We start from the raw sequence: 19270 nt of genomic DNA, 5'->3' as shown, positions 1-19270 counted from the left end.
AATGAACGGATAACAGATGCTAACATTATGACTTATCTACTCCAAATAAGCTGCCCTAACCCCCCCCCCCCCCCCATCATAACAGCTCTAAAAGGAAATGTTATGCTCGATGTTACGGAACAAAAATTGTTAGTGGATGTGAAAAAAAACAGTGATATATTACTTAAATGACTAGTTAATATGGGTGAATAGAAAGTTTTTTTTGTTACGGCAACTGCTGCACAAGTCCGCTTCAAAGAAAATGGCATTGTGAAGCACTGTTCTTAATAAATGCTCAAAACACAGCTTCTTAAAACAGTACAAGACTACAACTTTCTACTTACCTGTATTAGTCAGTCAGTGTTAATACTGCTGAAAGTGTCATCTTTGAAGTTCAAGCTACATCTTAGTCTGGAAGAAGGTCAGGACTTGTGGTAGAAAATGACCTAGTAGCATTGCCTGGTTTACTCTGCAAAATGCATGGGTAATGTATCTTTTCTGGAAGCCTCAGAAATGAAGTACTCCCAACCTACTTAACAGCTCAAATTTTAATCAGCAATGTCACTTAGGTCACTCATACTTGAGGAGTAATATATGCATTATTTTGTGTGTAAAGACACTAAAGTGCCACAAGTCATCCAGTACCAGAGGAAGCATTATAAACACACAGTTAAGAACTGTATTATAAAAAATCATTACCATGTTCTACATCATAAAATGTCTTATCCTCCATGAAAAAAAAATCTGAAGACAGCTGGATACAGCAGCTTAAATCTCACACCTGCTTCTCAACATTCCCTGATTACTGGGATAAATCTGCTTCTCTTTTGCCTGGGGTACACTGAACAATCAGTTTTTTCACAAATACCCTGCTGTTTCCAATTTTTAAAAGTTTTCGTTTGTATCACAATTTTCCCAGGATTAACTCTTTCTGCTGTTATGACTGCATCTTTACTAATAAAGGTCTTGTGTGCTTTCTCATGGCCAGGTTTGGAGCATACACATGATGTGCTCTCAATTAAAAAGTCTTACTGCGGACACCAATCCAGTTGCTTATTTGTACTTTCATAAAAGTAATACAGTCAGTTCCTTCCAGTTTCTGTAGCAGAGCAGGAATTCTCCAGTTTTCTCTGTGCACTTTTTTTAAACAGCTATTCTTGAGAACCCTTGTGCTCAGACAGCCTTTTCTTCAAATTCTGATTTTTTGCAGTTTTATCAGCTCATCTGAATACCTAGTTGAATAAGTCTTTTTTCCAGCCTTCTTTTAGAGTTTAAAATAAATGAAACAGAAGGAATATATAAATACCTCTGAGTGAATTTAGTTTATTTTTCCTGTAAATTATTGGAAGCCATCTCATGTACCAAATATAAAACAAACCGCCTTTTGCTGAACAGTTACCCTAATCATGGTCTTCAATGCTCCTTTTCTGGTTGATTTCATCTCAGGTCCTCCAAATGTATTCTTTGCTGGCATCCAAGCAGTGTAATCAATTGCCAATGAATGCATTTTACCCAGATGGATTTTTTGACAGTTTCTGTTTTCACACTGGGAGATCTCAAATTAACCTAATGATCCATGTGCAGCCATCTTGGCAATCCCTCTGGATGAGTTTTCTTGAGACTCCATTTTCTTCTCACGTCCTAGAAATACAGTGACTACACTAAGTCATCCACATTTTTTACTCTTGTGCTTGTGACCTGCATCATGGCTGAAACTGGTTCAAGAATTGCTTTGCTTTTTCTACTTAAATAAGGCACAGATTATACACATATGCATAGCTGACAACACATACTATCCACAGATGAGTCAGCATCATACAAGTCAGGTAAAACTGCCAAAGAATATGGGAATTTTAAATACTGAAGCTCACCATCAGGAAGTATCTTTTTATTATAACACCTGTAAGCTTACAGAAGGACCTAGCAGCAAACCCTGCAGTATTTTAACTCACATCATTTGACTTTATAGGATAAATATTAATTTATAAACAGAATACCTCAAACAAACATTAAAATCTCATATTCTGCCTTTTTTCATTATTACAATTGTAATATGTCACATCTGTCAGTGAATGACCACAGCAGGACTTGGGGTTCAAAGACTACAGTAATGTTTGAGACACTGGGACATGAAGGCAGGAGGGTGCAGTGGTCTGCAACCTCCCAAAATACAGACAAATAACATTAACATTTTGTGCAATCAAAACAAAGGTTATTGTCCAAGTCTTTTAAAAGAGTTAGCTCAAGCCTGCCAGAGTCTTGTCAAGGACATATAAACTTCTTAATTTTAGTATTAAAAATTATTTCAAATATGAATAAGTTCATAGGAAAATTATCAAAAATACTGTAGAAAGAGTAAGGCAACTGAAGAGGCACAGTGGGAATCAAGTCTGAAAAATCAGCTGTTAGGAAGTTTTGCTCTTTTATGCACAACAGTGAAGGTCTTCTTTACCTGCAAGAGAAAGTAAAATAGAAAATGTCAAAGGTTTCTCAATAAAGGACAATCAAGACTCTTACAGGAGCAATGACAAAACTAATACAACAATGTCAAACACCTTTATCATTACTATTACTTAAAGAAAATATATCATAGCCCCTTTACAACAGGTAACAAGTTCAGAATGGCAATGATTCAGACCAATGTACAAGAATAAGGGACGTATAAAAAAATTCTCAGTAAAGGAACACAGCACAGAGTTAGGCTGTGAGCTAACAATAAGCTTCATCCTCTGGTGTCAGGCTTAATCTTTCAGTTTCTACAATGTGTAATTTGGAGTAAGTCACTTAACCAGACAAGTACACACAAGTGCTCCAAGTCCCTCTCAAAAGAATCATTTACAATCAGTGGATCTGACCTGGTTAAAGAAAATAAAGTGGACAGGCCCAGCAATAATCTGAAATGTAGCAGTATATTATTCATTGAACTGCCTTTACGAAAAGACATTAAAATGTAACATTTATAATCCAACTATAACAAGATAAACCCCTGACTATGACCCAAGTGCCCAAGTTCAGATGCCCTTTGGAGCTGCTGCAGTGCAGGAGGGGAATAATGAGGCTTAAGTCTGCTCAACTCTTTTCACTACAGGAGCAAGCACTCATGGGAATGTTCTCTGCATTAGAGAGTGGGGATCACACAGACGTGCTAATGTACAGCAGAACCAGGTGATCACAGCACCCAGAGTGGTAGTGTGCATTGCAAAGGCCCATTTCACGTCAGCTTCATTTACAATGAAGTCTTCGGACCAAAGCTCTATAAGAAAAAAATAATACAGAAAATACAATAATGTTAATGATACAACGAAGCAAATACCACTGAAGGATAATATAATTAAACATGATATGAAATGACACAATGAAATAATACAGTAAAAACAGATGCAACAAATAAATGGAATAAATAATAAAAGCAGTAAGCACACTGCTTTACTGACATCTAAAAAGCACCCATAGTAATGTACCAGTCAAAGGTCAATTCAAATAAATATGTCTTCAAAGTGCACTCGAACCAGCCAACACTGGAGACTCTCTGAGACATTCAAGAGACACTGTCCTTGTAAGAAAGCTTGAACCCCGGGGGATTCAGACCGCTTATCCAGACCAACTAACAGCCCCTGAATGACTGAACATGTGGAATGGGATAGCCAATACCAGTTCAACAGATCCTGCACATGGGAGGGACCAAGCTATGCCGGGCTAAATAAACAAGGACTAGAAAATTATAGATGATATGTTGCCTGACAGGAAACCATGCAGTCCCTGAAAAATCTGCTTAATGTATGGGTACCTACACACTACTATAAGTAGCCATCCTGGTGAGTTTTGCAACAGTTTAGGCAGTCAAACTCAGACTTCAGAAGCTCTACCTACACAGCATTATGAAAGTGCAGACAGGAAGAGAATCCAGCATACATCACAGTAATGTGAGCTGAAAAATGAATAAAAGTGCTCGATAAGGGCAATATTCTCAATATGTTAACAAGAAGATTTGAAATCAGCTGACACCTGCTTCTTTAGTGTCAGCTTAACATTAACAAATCACCCTAGGTCATGAGCCTCAGACACAATTTGTACTTTGTCTACACTGTAAATAATGTTAGGAGACAAAACTGGTAAAGAAAAATTCCCCAAGAGTGGTGTGTGTGTGTGTGTGTGTGTGTGATCATTTCCACCATCTTGGAATTGCTCAGTTTGAGCTGATTACTGACCGCATTCCAAGTCCTTAGCTATCTGATTAACAGCAGATACAGACTTATGAGGGACAGAGATGGAAGCTGCATAGCAATGGTATTACAGGCCTCTTGATCAAATAACATCTCTCAAAAGTGTAGAGTGTACAAAAGACAGCCACGTATGGAGATCTGCAGAACACTATGGTCAAGACGGTAGGAGGCAGAGAAATTAACTCCAGAGACTACCTCAGACATGTACGAGGCAAACCAATTCAGGAATATTCCTATGATACCACAGTAGGGCTCAGTGGATCAGAGAGATGGAGTGGCCCACATTATTACATGTTGTGAAATAATCTAATAAAACCAAAATGGACATAACTCTCAGCACAAGAATTCCAGACAAGGCCAAAAACTAACAAGGACACAAAGATCTAAAATCAGGGACAGATTTTAAAAACCGTTCTTAAAATTAGCACGCATCTTCTGAAGAATCTGATGTGTGAAACTCAAATGGGTGTCATTTAGTGACTGCAATCCCCACCGATATGCCAGAAAAATCACAAATATTATGACAAACCAAAAATATTAGGTGAAAATCTGGACATTCTGCAAAACACTGGACAGTTGATTGGTATGGAATGGAATGGATGACACTGACCTCTCACCACGAGGGCATTGCTAAAGGCCTTGATAAAGGTGCAAGTATACTACTTTCTCAAACATCTTGCCAAGAAAGGGAAGGGTTGATAGAGGTCAATACTGACCACATCATCATGATCTAAACCTGATACAGGTCAATACTGACCACATTGTCATGATCTAGCCCTGATACAGGTCAATACTGACCACATCGTCATGCTCTAGCCCTGACACAGGTCAATACTGATCACATCATCATGATCTAGCCCTGGTTATTAAGGACTGGAGTAATCAGGAATTTCTTTAGTGGAAATGAAAAGCTCGTCTTTGACAGGTGCAAGGATGATGTGGTACAGGACTGGGTCTAGTAACTCCAGGGAAACATGATGGGAAATGGATCAAACTCACAGATAGCAGTACACATATTAGGAATAGTGAAGATATAATCAGAAATGAGAATACAAAACTACAACCAGCTCAGGAACAGTCCCAACCTTTCCTTTTCCTACCCCTCTAACTTCAAATGTAGAAAGGCCTAAAGAAAAACAGTATGCCTGAGTAACATGGCAAATTATACACCAGCAAAACACAGCATGTTACACTCTTCCAAATTTTTACAACCAAAACTGACAGAAATGCTGCAGCTATCTACACAGTTGGCATCTGCTCAGCCAATGTCCTGCCTTCATACTTGCAAACGTCCAATCACTTTTTCCCAATAAATAATGGGAAGGTTGTCAGATATCCTATGCCGCAACACTCAACTGGAGGGCACCCTAAAATAATCAACAGTAACTCAGCCTCAGTGGCACGTGGGACAGGAAAATGAGGAATCTCTACAATGTGGCCAAGTAAATCCATCTGATGTTGACATCTGGCAAATGGCATCTCTACACAAAAAAACAGAAGTCAGAAAAACAGAGATTTCAGGTATGAATGCAATTACAAATTTAGTCACTATGAATGCCTTTTGAGTAAGCAGATCACCATCATATACCTCCATTGAAATAAAAAGTCTGAAGAGAAGAATTCTTTTATTTGCCAGAGTTGCACATAGGTTAGCAATAAGCAATCAATCTGCTTTGTTATCTGAAGCATCCACTATCTTCTACTAAAAAGTAATCATTTTTACTTTATCTGCACTTCTTGTATTATATTTTACTGTGTACTGTTATTTTATTTTTAACTGTATTTTACTGTATTTTTGCTGTTTCCTGCACTTTTAGCCTAGCAAAGACTTGGTTCAGATTTTGCTGGATCCAGTCTGCTTTTACAGTTTCTGAGCAATAATTCATCTTTCGTCCACAAAAGAGGGCCTCCTCCTGCATACTAATGAGAGTAGAGTGTAGCTAAGGACCTATCTGAGTGGTGATTGTTGGCCCATAACCCAGTCTAGTGTGCTACTATTGGTTAGTGTGTTTGCTCGGCGCGCACCACCACGCACCTTTGAGCATAACCACACACTACTGTGGAGTAGTGTTTGCCACCGGTGGTTATAGACGCAAACTCAACAAGTCTTACCCATTAAGCCCCTCAGAGATTAGAACCTTTTCTTGTGCCTTAGCCATACCTGGTCATTCTAGTCACCTCCCTTTTACTGATCACAGTACTTCACCTAGCATCATGAATGGATAATTTTCCCACCATTTCTCCAGCCAACCTGATTTACATGGGGATCTTGAGGCAATGTAGCAATTGTGTCATGTACAATGACAACCCCTAAGTCACACAAACTCAATATGTGAGAGATGCATCTATATTAATAATCTAGAATCTGGGCTCTCACTCACAAATCAGTACATCAGATACTAACCAGGTTGTCAGCTCACACACACCACTTCCTGCACCAGCCACACTTACAACACCTAAACCTACATATACGAAGGTTCTCACTAGAAGCCTGTCTAAAGATAAAATACCTCCAAACACACAATACATTCCCAGCAAGTCACAGTCCAGTTACCAAACAAGCCCCCAAGGCAAAATACAAAATCAGATGTTTTAGTTATACGTGACTTCATTGAGACACACACGCATGTTCCACTCACCAGGGTGGATAAGGAAAAGGTCACTGTCATCTGTCACATGCCAGGATCAGACGCATCACACATGCACACAAGTCTCTCAACAGGCACTGTTATGACTCTGTCATTGTCCAGGTTGGTGCGGTGTGAATGACTTGAAACATACCTCACTGGACTATATGAAGAACATGACTGAGCTCTCTGTGTGTCCCAGGTGGGTATGTCCCTAGTCTTAAGCAGCATTCTACCTTCACCTAGGATGATGCCTCAATACAGACAAAAAAAATGATGGGCTTCAACAACTGGCTTAGTTTCTGGTGTCATTCTAAGGGGATCCAGTACCTGTCAGCCTGGGATGATATGGCTGACAGACCATGATGCTTTGCCAGAGATGGTCTCCAATGTCAACCTCTGGGTTTTCAGTTACTGGCTAAGGCTCTTGCCACCCCCACAGTGCCTTTTTAGGCAATGTCACAAAAACAAAATTCTTGACATAAAAATATCCTCAAAAAAACAACCTTAAGGTTATGCTGCTAAACTCTAGAAGTCTAACTCTGAAACTATACTCACTGGAAGCACTCCTCACAATGGAAGATGTAGACATCTGTGCAGTCAGAGAGACCTGGTTCAAGGCCACGATGAGCACCCTGGTCATACCGGGATATAATGCCTTCCACACATTCAGATTATAAAATGAACACATGAAAACTAAAGGAGGCATATCAATATTCAAACATAAATACACCTCTCGATTGGTTAAACAGAATGATTCCCTAGAGTTGTTCCATGTTCAAATAACTATAGAAAAGACCCCTCTCCAAGTTATCAGCTACAGATTCCCCTCCATGAACCATGACAGCCACATTGCCTACTTGCATCTACTTGAGTTGCTCAAAATACACCAAACACCATTGTTATAGGTGACTAACTACCTGTCCATAGATTGGATAAAGTAAAGATAGCATCAGACCTCCACTCAACAGCCTAAAGGCTCTTGGACGTCAAGTCAAATGCCTTGGAGCACACAGCTGGCACTCTCACAAGGGGCCCAAATATTCTAGATTTGGTAGAACGGTGCATGACCACAAGTGTGTGGCCCTCCCTGGCAAAGTCTGATCATAATCACAAAAATGTAGTACTCAACTGGAAACAAACACCAAAGTTCCGTGTAAACAGACAAAAAAACTTCTTTAATCACAAAAGTAATAACAATTCCCACTGCATGAGCGCTTTTGTCTGCCCAAAGCAGACTTCATCAGAATAAATCAGTCTCTTTCAAAGTAACAATAGCATCAGCCCCCCCCGACAAGAGAAATTAGGCTAAATAACTTCTCCAAAGCCAACTACAGTCTCTTACGTGAAGGCATTAATAGCTTCAAAGCTCCTGCCCCCACTGACAGCAAGGACATCCGGCATAAACAGGTTATATAATAAGAGGAAGAAATTGCTAAGAGCAAGAAGGAATGATTTCAGAATTGGAAGCACACCCTTCTCATTTTGAACAAGCAAATAAGACATCTTGTAAAGTCCTCTAAAGCTAACTAAGAATCTAGATTAGCATCGCTAGCTAAGGGTAACCATAAGGCATTCTTTAGCTACATCTGAAACCTTAAAGGAAAAACCCAGATGTGTGCTGAACTGGTAGTGAATGGTACCACATAAATGGAAACAGTGAAAATAGCCAACCTGCTAGTGGACAGATTCAGTGAAACCTTCTCCCCGCCACATACACGCCAAAACATTCCTACCACCTATTTTCCACCTAGTATCTCTAAACAGCAGGTCTTGACTGCTCTCTCCAAAGCCAATAACATCCCAGGCTGCGTTCTCAATGGTTTAAAATAAGAAGTTATGTACTCACCATAACGTTCCATCTGAGTAGGTAAACTTCATTTGTCAGCAACCTATGGGTCTTCGGATCCATATCAGATCTGAGCCGGCAGTTTCCAACAGCATAGATCCGAGCTCCAAGCTCCTCCCCCTACCCATAATCCCCTGCCAACCCTACCTGACCTCAGATCGAGTTTGCCCACAGCTAGATAAGCATACAAAAAAATCACCTGCAAAACTAGCTACATACCCTTGCCATAAGGAAGGTAACATCTCGAACATCCGAAGGTCAGGGAGACGGGGGGGGGGGGTCGGTTGCTGACAAATGAAGTTTACCTACTCAGATGGAACGTTATGGTGAGTACATAACTTCTTAATCTGAAGTAGTTAACTTCATTTGTGCATCAACCTATGGGACAGAGTCCCCAGCTACCTAAATCTTGGGCGGTCCTCAAGGAAGGATGTTCCGGAGCACTGCAGAGCCAAAGGATGCTCTCCCTCTGGAGACAACATCCAGCTTGTAGTGATTAATGAAGGTATGAGACGAAGCCCATGTTGCTGCTGAGCAGATATCATCCAACGAGAGTCTAGAACGAAAGGCCGCCGAGGTAGAGACAGACCGGGTAGAGTGGGCATGAACTCCTAGAGGTGCGGGCCGACCAGTACTTTCATATGCCAACAGAATACACTGAGAAATCCATCTGGACAGTGTGACTTTGGAAACAGCCTTTCCTAAGTTAAATTTGGCAAAGATAATGAACAGCTGATCTTATTGCCTATGACCAGCTGTTCTGTGTAAATAAAAGCGCAGTTGTCTGTGCAGATCCAGCAGATGTAACTTATGTTCCCCTTTGTTTTGGTAGTTGGAAAAAAAAAATGGTAGGTTAATGGATTGATTAATATTTGATTCGGATGCAATTTTTGGAAGAAAGGAGAGATTGGTCCTGAGGTAGACTCTGTCTTTGTGGAAGGACAAATAAGGTGGTTTTGCACAAAGGGCTTGAATTTTGGAAACCCTTCGAACTGAGGTGATAGCTACAAGAAAGGCAGTTTTCCATTATAAAAATTTTACATCTACTGAAGCTGCAGGTTCAAAAGGAGGGGCTGTAAATGCCTGCAATACCAAAGTTAAGTCCCAAGGAGGGACTGCTTCCTTCACCAGGGGTCTGAGTAAGAAGGTACCCTTCAGAAAGGCCTTGCATAACTTGGAGGAGATCAATGGTCCAAGGTCGCTTCCTACGTGATGGTGAGAGATAGCCACCAACTGAACCTTGACTGTAGAGGAGCTGGCGCCCTGATCAAAGAGTCCTGATAGGAAATCTAACACCGCAGACAACGGAGCTGTGAAAGGATCTAGATCTCTGTGCTCCGCCCAAATAGAAAAACGTTTCCATTTGCTATCATAGACCTTTCTGGTGGATGGGCTTATGCGCCGCCACCAGAATAGCTTTGACCTGGAAAGAGATACCGGGAGTCCTAGCTAACCTTGGAACTGGATCAACCAAGTCGTGAGCTTGAGGCTGTCCAGATTTGGGTACGGAAGATCCAATGGATGGGTTATGAGATCCGGAATGGGATCCAGAATCCAGGGAGGATTCACTAGGTGAGACCAAAGATACGGGAACCAAGCAAGGCGAGGCCAGAATGGGGCAATGAGGATTATCTTGTTCTGCAACCGACTGGCTTGCTGTAGAAACTTCAACATCAGCGGAAGAGGAGGACAAGCATAAAGGAGACTGGGGGGACAAGCATGCACCAGAGCGTCTCGTGGAGATTCCCCGGGTGGGGGAATTAGAGCGAAGTAGTCGTTGCATTTCGTTGCATTTCGTATTTGAAGGAAAGGGGAAAAGATCGCAACAAGGTTGACCCCAAGTGGAGAATATCTGCTTCGCTACCTTGAGTTAAGAGACCACTCGTACGGCGAGAGGATGGTGCGACTCAACTTGTCTGCTAAAATGTTGGACCGTCCCAGAATGTGCGTCGCTATGAGAAAGCGGTTGGTGGAAATCGCCCATTCCCACACTCTCATGGCCTCTCGACAAAGAGGATAAGACCTGGTTCCTCCCTGTTTGTTGATGTACCAGACTACTGCCATGTTGTCCGTCTGGATTGCAATCATTCCTACGGGAAGAAGGCTCTGTAGTGCTTGCAACGCCAAAAGCACCGCCCTCATCTCTAGGACATTTATACGCAGAGAGGTCTTCGTGCTGTTCCACGTGCCCTGGACTGTCCTGCCCGCACAATGCCCCCCCCACCCAAGGCGAGAGGCGTCCGTGGTCACCGTGGTTAGGGGAGGGGACATAGAAAAGGGGCACCCCTTCTGGAGGTAAGGGGATTGGAGCCACCATAAGAGGGCCTCCTTGCAAACCCTGCTGAGGGGAATAGGGTGGTAGAGAGGGAATTGCAGAAAAGACCATTGAACTTGGAGAGTCCATTGCAGGACTCTCATGTTCAGATGCACCATCGGCAATAGGTTGATGGCTGCCATCTAACCCAAAGCCCTCAGGACCAATTCCGCCGGGGGTGCCTGGGGTAGGAGGATGGCCCGCACATGGAGTCTTAAGGTCCGCACTCTGTCTGGAGTTAAGAGGGCTAGACGCCTGTTTGTGTCCAACCTTGCTCCGATGAAATCTATGGTTTGAGGTGGAGAAAGGGAAGATTTCTCTATGTTGATAGTGATCCCCAGCTGGGCCGCTAGGTGAAGAAAGGAGTTTCTGGCTGCGCAGAGTAGATGCCTTGTGGGGGCGGTCAGGAGCCAGTCGTCTAGGTATGGGAAAACCTGAATGCCCTGCAGTCGCAGGTGGGCCACTATCACCGATAGAACTTTGATGAACACCCTGGGGGCTGTGGTGAGACCAAAGGGAAGGGCCCTGAATTGGTAATGGCTGGCTCCTAGCTGGAAGAGGAGAAACCTCCTGGATTGTCTGTCCATCAGAATGTGGTAGTACGCATCCTTGAGGTCTACAGAGCACATCCAGTCGTTCTCCCGCAGGAGGGGGAGAATGGACTGAAGAGTGACCATCCGGAACTTTTCCTTGGTTACTGACAGGTTCAAGAGGGATAGGTTGAGGATCGGTCTGAAGTCCCCCATCTTTTTTGGCACCAAGAAGAACCTGGAGTAAAAGCCTGATCCGTACTGGTCTGGGGAGACGTGCTGGATGGCTCCTTTTTGTAGCAGCCGCTGGATTTCCGCAGCTGTGGCCTCCCTCTGCTCGGGTGGAACGTCGGGGAGGTGTCTGGGATTGTGAGGGGGATGGGAGAAAGGGATCTGGTAACCTCTGGATATGATGCGAAGCACCCAGCGGTCGGTCGTGATGGACTTCCAAGCTGCTAGGTGCCTCGAGAAGCGCCCCCTGACTGCCTCCAGAGTGGAGCAGTCAGGTATCCCTTCAGGGCTGTTGCGTGGGCCGGTCAGAGAACGGTTTTCTGGACCCAAAGTTCCTCGGGCCCCCTCTGCCTCTAGGGCGGAGTCCACCCTGTCCTCCTCTGCCACGGAAGGACTGCGGGTCCGGAGCGGAACGGGGCTGTTGCGACTTCCGGAACCACATCTTCTTCTGTCCCTTTTGGTTCTTGGAAAAGGACCTCTGGGGAGCAAAGAAGCGAACTCGATGGCAGACAACGTCTTCCCGTCCTTCTCGCTCTGGACCAAAGTATCGCGTATGGTTTTTCCAAAAAGGGCAGAACCATCGAAAGGGGCATTAGCAAAAGACACCTTAAAGGGTTCCGCAAAATCACAGTGGCGGAGCCAGGCCCGTCGCCTCATAATGACGCCCGCTCCGCTAGCTCTAGCGGCCCCTTCCGTGGCGTGGGACAGTAGCCACATAGAGGTGTTCGAGATAGACCTAAGAGTGGCCATTCGGGAAGAGTACAATTGTTTATCCTCCGCTGACATGGACTCCGGGGGCGATGCGGCGTACTCTTTGATAAGGTCTCGCTGCAGTCGTATGACATGTGCCATGTAGTTCAGTGACCTCACTGAGAAGGCAGCTGAACTAAAAACCCGCTTCCCTAATCGATCCATCGACTGAGACTCCTTGTCTGGAGCATGGACCGAGGGAGTCTCCTGGGCTAATTCCCTTTTAGTGGCCGCCGCCGCCACCAACATGGCATCTACAGGGGTTCCCTTACTCCATTGAGATCTGTCGAAGGGTGGACTAAGTATTTTGTCAGGTCTTTTTGGGACTGGCTCCACAGTGTCCGGCTCCTTCCACGCCCTGGTACTGATCAGATTTACCAGGGGGTCAGCTAGAGGGGACACCCAAGAGGTAGACGGGCCTGCTTCAAATGCCTCCAGGAACACAGATTCATCTGAGGTAGGCTTTGGGGCAGATCACCCCCCCCCCCTAATCCTGAGCATCTCCATGATGTCTCCAAATGAGATGTCCTTGGGGGTGATCTTGGGGAACCTTCCCCTTCCTCCAAATCTGTGTCCTCGGTCAAGGACTCGGGAGTCCAAGTGCCTCCTCTTGCACTTACGCTTGTGAGGAATCTCCACGGGGGGGGCTGTCCGAGGAGACCTCACCAGCAATGTCATGTTCCAACGGAACGACCTGGGACGTTGGAGCAGGCTGTCCCTGGGACTGGCTGACGGAAGTCGGACCCATCTGAGATGGGGTGCAGGGTGGAGCCATAGCCAAGGCTGGGGGTCTGAAATCCCTCGACAGAACCCTCTCCACTACGTCGAATGCCAAAGGAGAGCCGCTCTCTCTCGGATCCGAGCGCAGACCCTCCCTCGGATCCGACGGGCGGATCGGGGCCGGAGCCGACGCGGTCGGATCCGAAGGTCCAATATGCTCCGACCTGTTCGGAGCCGAAGGCACACTAAGACCCTCGGATCCGAAGCTCAGCTCTCGGCTCCGAGAGTTCGGATCTGAAGAAAAGTGACCAGACAGACTTGAGGGCATTGTCGGCGCCGAAGTACCCGATACTGTCAGCGCCGACACTCCCCCAGTGCAGACGCTACCCAGCTCTGAAAACTCAGAACCCGGGAAGCGGGTCGGAGAAGGAGCAATTGGGGCAAAAAAAGGTGTCGAGCTCCCCCCCCCCCCAGAGGGGGGGGGAGGCAGGAGCACTCCCATCTGCAGCTGGGCCTGGAGGAATCTTCTCATCATCCGGTCCAAGTCTGCGTCGGTCAGGCTTCGGGTGGAGCTGGATGAGGCCACCGAGGCGGGACGGGAGTGCCGCCTCGATGACCTCAATGGGGGCCGGGCCTCCTCCGGTCCCGGAGAAAAAGGAGGAGACCGGAGCCGAGGGGTGGAATGCTCGGAAGTCCTGGAGGGAGAAGACTGCTTAGCCGGCGGGGCCGATGAAGAGGCCTCGGCCCGCCGCTTATGGTGCTCCTCCTTCCGTTTCTCTTTCCTGGACACCCTATCCTCCTGGCCCAAAGCAGGAGGTTGAGTCCCGGCCAGTGGAAGGGAGGCAGGAGTGGCAGTAGCCGCAGCCATGGCAGGAGCCACCATGGTACCGGAGGCCGAAGCCAAGTCCGGGGGCAGCAGTCCCGCCAGAACCAGCTTAGTCCTCCGGTCCTTAAGTGCCCTGGGGTTGAACGCCGCACATATGGAGCAACCTGAGGAGAGGTGTCCAACCCCAAGGCACAACACGCACCGAGTGTGGCCATCTGCCAGGGATAGCTTATGGCCACACTCGGTACACTTGGTAAAAACAGCTTTTGAGGCTTCCGACATACTGAAAGAAAACACACACGCTAGGCCCCAACACACAGCACACTCCCTAACGCACTAACGAGGGAGGGGAAGGAAAGCTATGAAGAAGATTAACAGACAGGTAAAGGAAACTAAAGAGGGACCTGTACACAACACACGCACACTAAATTTACAAAAAAAAGAAGAGAAAAATGGTAAAATTTTCTCACAAAAAGACGCTAAGCCTGGAACTCAGTGATCGAGCTTCTGGATGAAACCGCGGCAAACTAGATCTGAGGTCAGGTAGGGTTGGCAGGGGATTATGGGTAGGGGAGGAGCTTGGAGCTCGGATCTATGCTGTTGGAAACTGCTGGCTCGGATCCGATATGGATCCGAAGACCCATAGGTTGATGCACAAATGAAGTTAACTACTTCAGATCAGGAGTTAGCGACACCATTAGGTACTCTTTTCAACCACAGCATAAGCATTGGTTTTTGTCCCAGCTAAATGGAAACAGTTACTGTAATCACCTTGCACAAGGGGGAGTGCAGCCACTGACCCTGCCTACATAGACTTGGGCAAGTCTTTTGACACAATCCTCTACTCAGGCATCATTGGAAAAACTCACCCAGCTGGAGGTCAACCCATATACTGTCAGGTGGGTTGCAAACTGGCTCGCCGACAGAACACACAAGTTAAAATAGGGAACTCCACCTCCACTAGCAAACCAGTTACCAGTGGTGTTCCACATGGATTAGTGTTGGGGCCCCTACTGTTTGGAATCTATTTCTCAGAAGTACAGGCAAAAACAAAAGGTCTGTGTCTGTTTGCTGATGACCGCAAACTGGGAGCATTCATTGACTCCTCAAATTATGTTAACATTCTACAAGAAAGACTTGCGCAAACCAATGACTGGTGCCAAAGTCATGATCTTAAACTCAATGCAAAAAATGCAACATCACTCCCTTTGGCAAAAGTGATGTCCATGCAGATTACCATATTAATAACAACACCCTAAACTCTAAATTGGTGGTCAGAGATTTGATCACACAGGTTGACAGCAACCTTACTTTTGATCACCATGTCTCCACAGTGGTAAGGAAGGCCTTCTATATTGCTCACCTCATAAGCAGGGCACAGCTTCCCAAACAAGACAGGTTATAAACCCCCCTGTACTCTTCCATCATCAGGCCTATAATAGAGTAGAATGCTCCCTTTGCTATTTACCTAAACAGGCACCTGCAGCAAAGGGAGAGACCTCAAAGGTTCCTCACAAAGAAAATTTAGGGTCTTCAGCATGTCTTGCGTGGACAGACTGAAATCACTGTCACTATACTCTGTATCATATAGTCTACTCAGAAGCAACTTGTGCCTTGCATACAGAGCAACCTCTGATCCTGCCTTAGTGGAAAAGCTGCACATTTGTAAGTCAAATGGTACACGATTCACTCACTCTAGGGACCTTAACTTAGCATGAAACATCAACAGGACTTGCTGAACAGACAGATACATCTCCCAGAGGTTTTCTCTCCTCTGGAATAAACTTCCAATACAGGTTAAACAGAACCCCTTTTTAAGTGCAACTTGGACGACTGGATGGGAAACCACAAATTCACCCTGGGACTTTCACCTCTATCCCTCTTAGAATGGGGCAGTAGATGCTGATTTAGATCTGCTTATAACATAGACCATACCTCTAGACCCTTAAAGGAGCAAGGGTTACAATTGGCGAGGCTTGTAAGAGCCCTAGGACTATTAGCCTAGTAACCTCTTATGAACCTATGAAGCTATTACAAGTAGAAGTACAAAGCTCTTATGCCATAAACTGCATATGCCACTGCTTTAAGGGAAGAAAGAGTCAGATGTTTGCCAAGGACTCTGCCATTTGTCCTACTCTTCTCTGCCCTTTTTCCCCTCTTATTTGGGAAGGTATACAAGAATGGTCTAATTTGTTGAGAGGGTTCTCCTGCTGAGGTAAAGCACATTTGCCACTCAGCTATGATAAGAAGCTTACAGCATTCATTGAAAACACTGTCTTCTTATTGAAAGCTGCACAATGTATGCATGCTCCAATTTTTCTCTCCGTCTAAAAGAATAATGCATGCTGTAGTCCATGGGAAACCCATCTCCCACAAGCACATTTGTCTGCAATCTTTTCCAGGGATGTCATCAGGCAGAAAAACATCCACGATAATCTCTACAAAATCACTTGCAAACAGCTACCAGGCTCAATAAAAAGAAACAATTAGAAAAGTCAAAATAGTTCCTGTTTTTTCACTTCAATTAAAGATATGAATAGACTAAGAAAAAATTTCACTTCCTCTCACTGTTACGGTCTTGAAATTACCTTCAGCAAGGGAATTCCAGATAGTTGTTTAAATGGTTTGTGTTAGCATTGCACTTCTGGGTCTCTTTTACTCTTTTTTTCCTTCAGAGGACTGGGTTTATTCAAGGGTAATGCAACGGCACAGCAGAGAGAGTTCTCACCTCACAGCAAGAGGCTCCCCAGTTCAATCCTCAGCTGGTATGCCTTCTGTGTGGAGTCTGCATGCCCTCCCTGTGCTCACCTGGTCTTCCTCTGGGTGCTCCAGCTTCCTTCTTACATTTCAAAGACCTGCAGTAGGTGGACTGGCCACTCTCAACTGGCCATACGTGTGTGTGTGTGTGTGTGTGTGTCTGTGTGTATGGTCTGAGAAAGAACTACAGTGGCAGGGCTAGCCACCCGATGGTGTAAACTGTGGCTCTAGAAGACTGTCTACATGACTGAAGTGGCACTCGACTCCATGTGCAAAAATGGGAAAAAAGGTTCTAGATGGAATGATGGACTGGGTTTATTCATCTTGTGGCAGAAGGTGTTTTTGCCTGGTCTATCTGAGATGAGATGTATACAAAAGGACTCACTGTATAACAATTTTATTGGCCAGAGGGCTCATAGATTCATAGGTAGGTACTAGGCTATCAGCCCTGGGGCCTATACAAGCCCAGCCAAAATGGCACCCTGGCTTTTGCCACCCAAGAAAATTATTTTCCTGTGCCACTGTCAAGCAGAGCCACAGAGGTGAACCCCGGGGTGAATTTCCTATTTCCCATCCAATCATCAAGATTTTTCTTGAAGAGTGCTAATGAGGTGCTTTGTTTGATATAGATAGGTAGTTTATTCCAGAGTATGGGAAGTCTTTGGGACAGGAATCTATCCCTCCGGCATGTTCTGTTTATTGTGGTGACAAGGTTTAGGTCCCTAGAGTGTGTAGCTCGGAGGGATTGGGATTTCTTTAAGTGGAGCATGTCCAACAGCTCTGGGTTTGACATAGCTTTGTATGTTAGGCAGAGATCACCTCTGAGTAGGCGATATGCGATGGAGTAAAGCTGGAGTTTTTTGAGATGGTCTGCGTAGGGCATCTGTTTGAGGCCAGTAATCCCTCTCTGTTAGGTATTTCTGCAGCCTTTCCAGTTGTTGTAGATGTCTTGTGAGGTACATACCAAAAGGGGCGTTGTACTCTATAATGGGTCTAATGAGTGATGATTAGAGGGGAACAATGACCTCTTTTTTTCTGGATGAGAAACCTTTTGTGATGAGGTGTGCCACGTAGAAGGATTTCCTGACTACTGTGGCGATGTGATTATCAAAGGAGAGACTACTGTGCACCTGTGTCCTAGGGTCTCTTATCACACTTTTGGTATTAAGTATACTACCGCCTATGTTGTAGTTCATGGGTACAGAGTTTTTACCAAAGGGGATGACAATGCACTTTTTGGCATTGAGCTTGAGGCCATGGCTTTGACACCAGGCATCTGTCTCAGTGAGGCCCTTTTGTAGGATGTCCACATTGTTAGGAGTTTCGATTATGGCTCCTAGTTTGCAGTCATCTGCGAACTTCGTTAGCCAAAGACCTTCTGTGTTAGCTTGTACGTCAGAGAAGTAGATACCAAATAGGAGAGGACCCAGGACTGAACCCTGTGGTACTCCACTTGTCACTGGCCTGAAGTCAGATTTGGAGTCTGCTACTTTCACATTGTGGGTACTGTCAGTGAGCCAGTTGGCAACCCATCTTGTGACATAGGGATTTATACCTAGTTTAGTGAGTTTATCTAAAATTCCAGAGTGGGGGATGGTGTTGAAAGCCTTGGCAAGATCTAGATAGGCTGTGTGAACCACCTTACCCTTGTCTACGGCTTTGGTGACTGCTTCAAAAAGTCTATCCGGTTTAGTAGACATGAACTGCCTTTTACAAACCCGAACTGGGTGGGATCCAGAGGTTGGAGATCACCAATGTCTTTGTTTATAAGTTCCATGATGATACATTCCATGGCTTTGCAGACCAGGCTCGTCAGGCTAATGGGGCCGTAGTTCCCGGGGTCCGTGGTGGCTCCCCCCCTTGTGGAGTGGGATAACCGTTGCTGTGCGCCATTCAGCAGGCACAAAGCCTGAGGTGAGGCTATGATTGAACATGGTACTTAGGTGGGGTGCCAGTTCGTTCTGTAGTTCGTGTAGAACACAGCCTGGGATGTTGTCTGGTCCCATGGATGCTGTGTTCTTGGCTGTGGCGAGCACGGTTTTTACCTGTGCAGCCGTGATTACAGGAACTTTGCATTCTTCTGGTATAGAGATGGGCTCTTTACGGGGTGAGAGGGGGGTAAAGTTAGCACTGAACCTATCTGCCAGGATATTGGCAATATCAGTTGGGTCTGTATATTTAGTGCCATAGTGCTGTAACTCAGAGCAGATCTGAGTGTTGCCATTGAGCTTCTTGACATAGCTATAGAATGCTTTGTGGTTGTCTTTAGAATTAGTGGTGATTTTGTTTTCGTAACTAGCTTTGGAGGATTTCATCAGGGATCGCAGCTTCTTACTGAGGATGACCAGGGAGCTCCTCCAGTCGTGGGATTTTACTCTTTTTTGCAAGAGTTTCTTCCTTCTGTTGTACAGTTTGTTTATGGCAGGGGGCTACCAGATTGGCTTACTTTTTTTGGAGGATAGCG

The 19270-nt window shown here is 45.1% G+C and overlaps 1 protein-coding gene across 1 annotated transcript in view; it reads right to left on the bottom strand.

Annotated features, from left to right (window-relative positions):
• Positions 1–1852: 1852 nt before the first annotated feature.
• The window catches only part of ATP6V0E1 (ATPase H+ transporting V0 subunit e1), a 541806-nt gene continuing 524388 nt past the window's right edge, over positions 1853–19270 (bottom strand). Inside the window, exon 4 of the mRNA XM_044069113.1 lies at positions 1853–2431. The gene's annotated coding sequence lies outside the window, so the exon portion shown is untranslated. The remainder of the gene's footprint in view (positions 2432–19270) is intronic.

Source organism: Protopterus annectens, chromosome 4.part0 (assembly GCF_019279795.1).
Source record: "Protopterus annectens isolate FY-2018-M chromosome 4.part0, PAN1.0, whole genome shotgun sequence".
Lineage (NCBI taxonomy): Eukaryota > Metazoa > Chordata > Ceratodontiformes > Protopteridae > Protopterus > Protopterus annectens.
The sequence above is the reverse complement of the archived record's forward strand: the minus strand, read 5'-3'. Positions and strand labels throughout refer to the sequence as shown.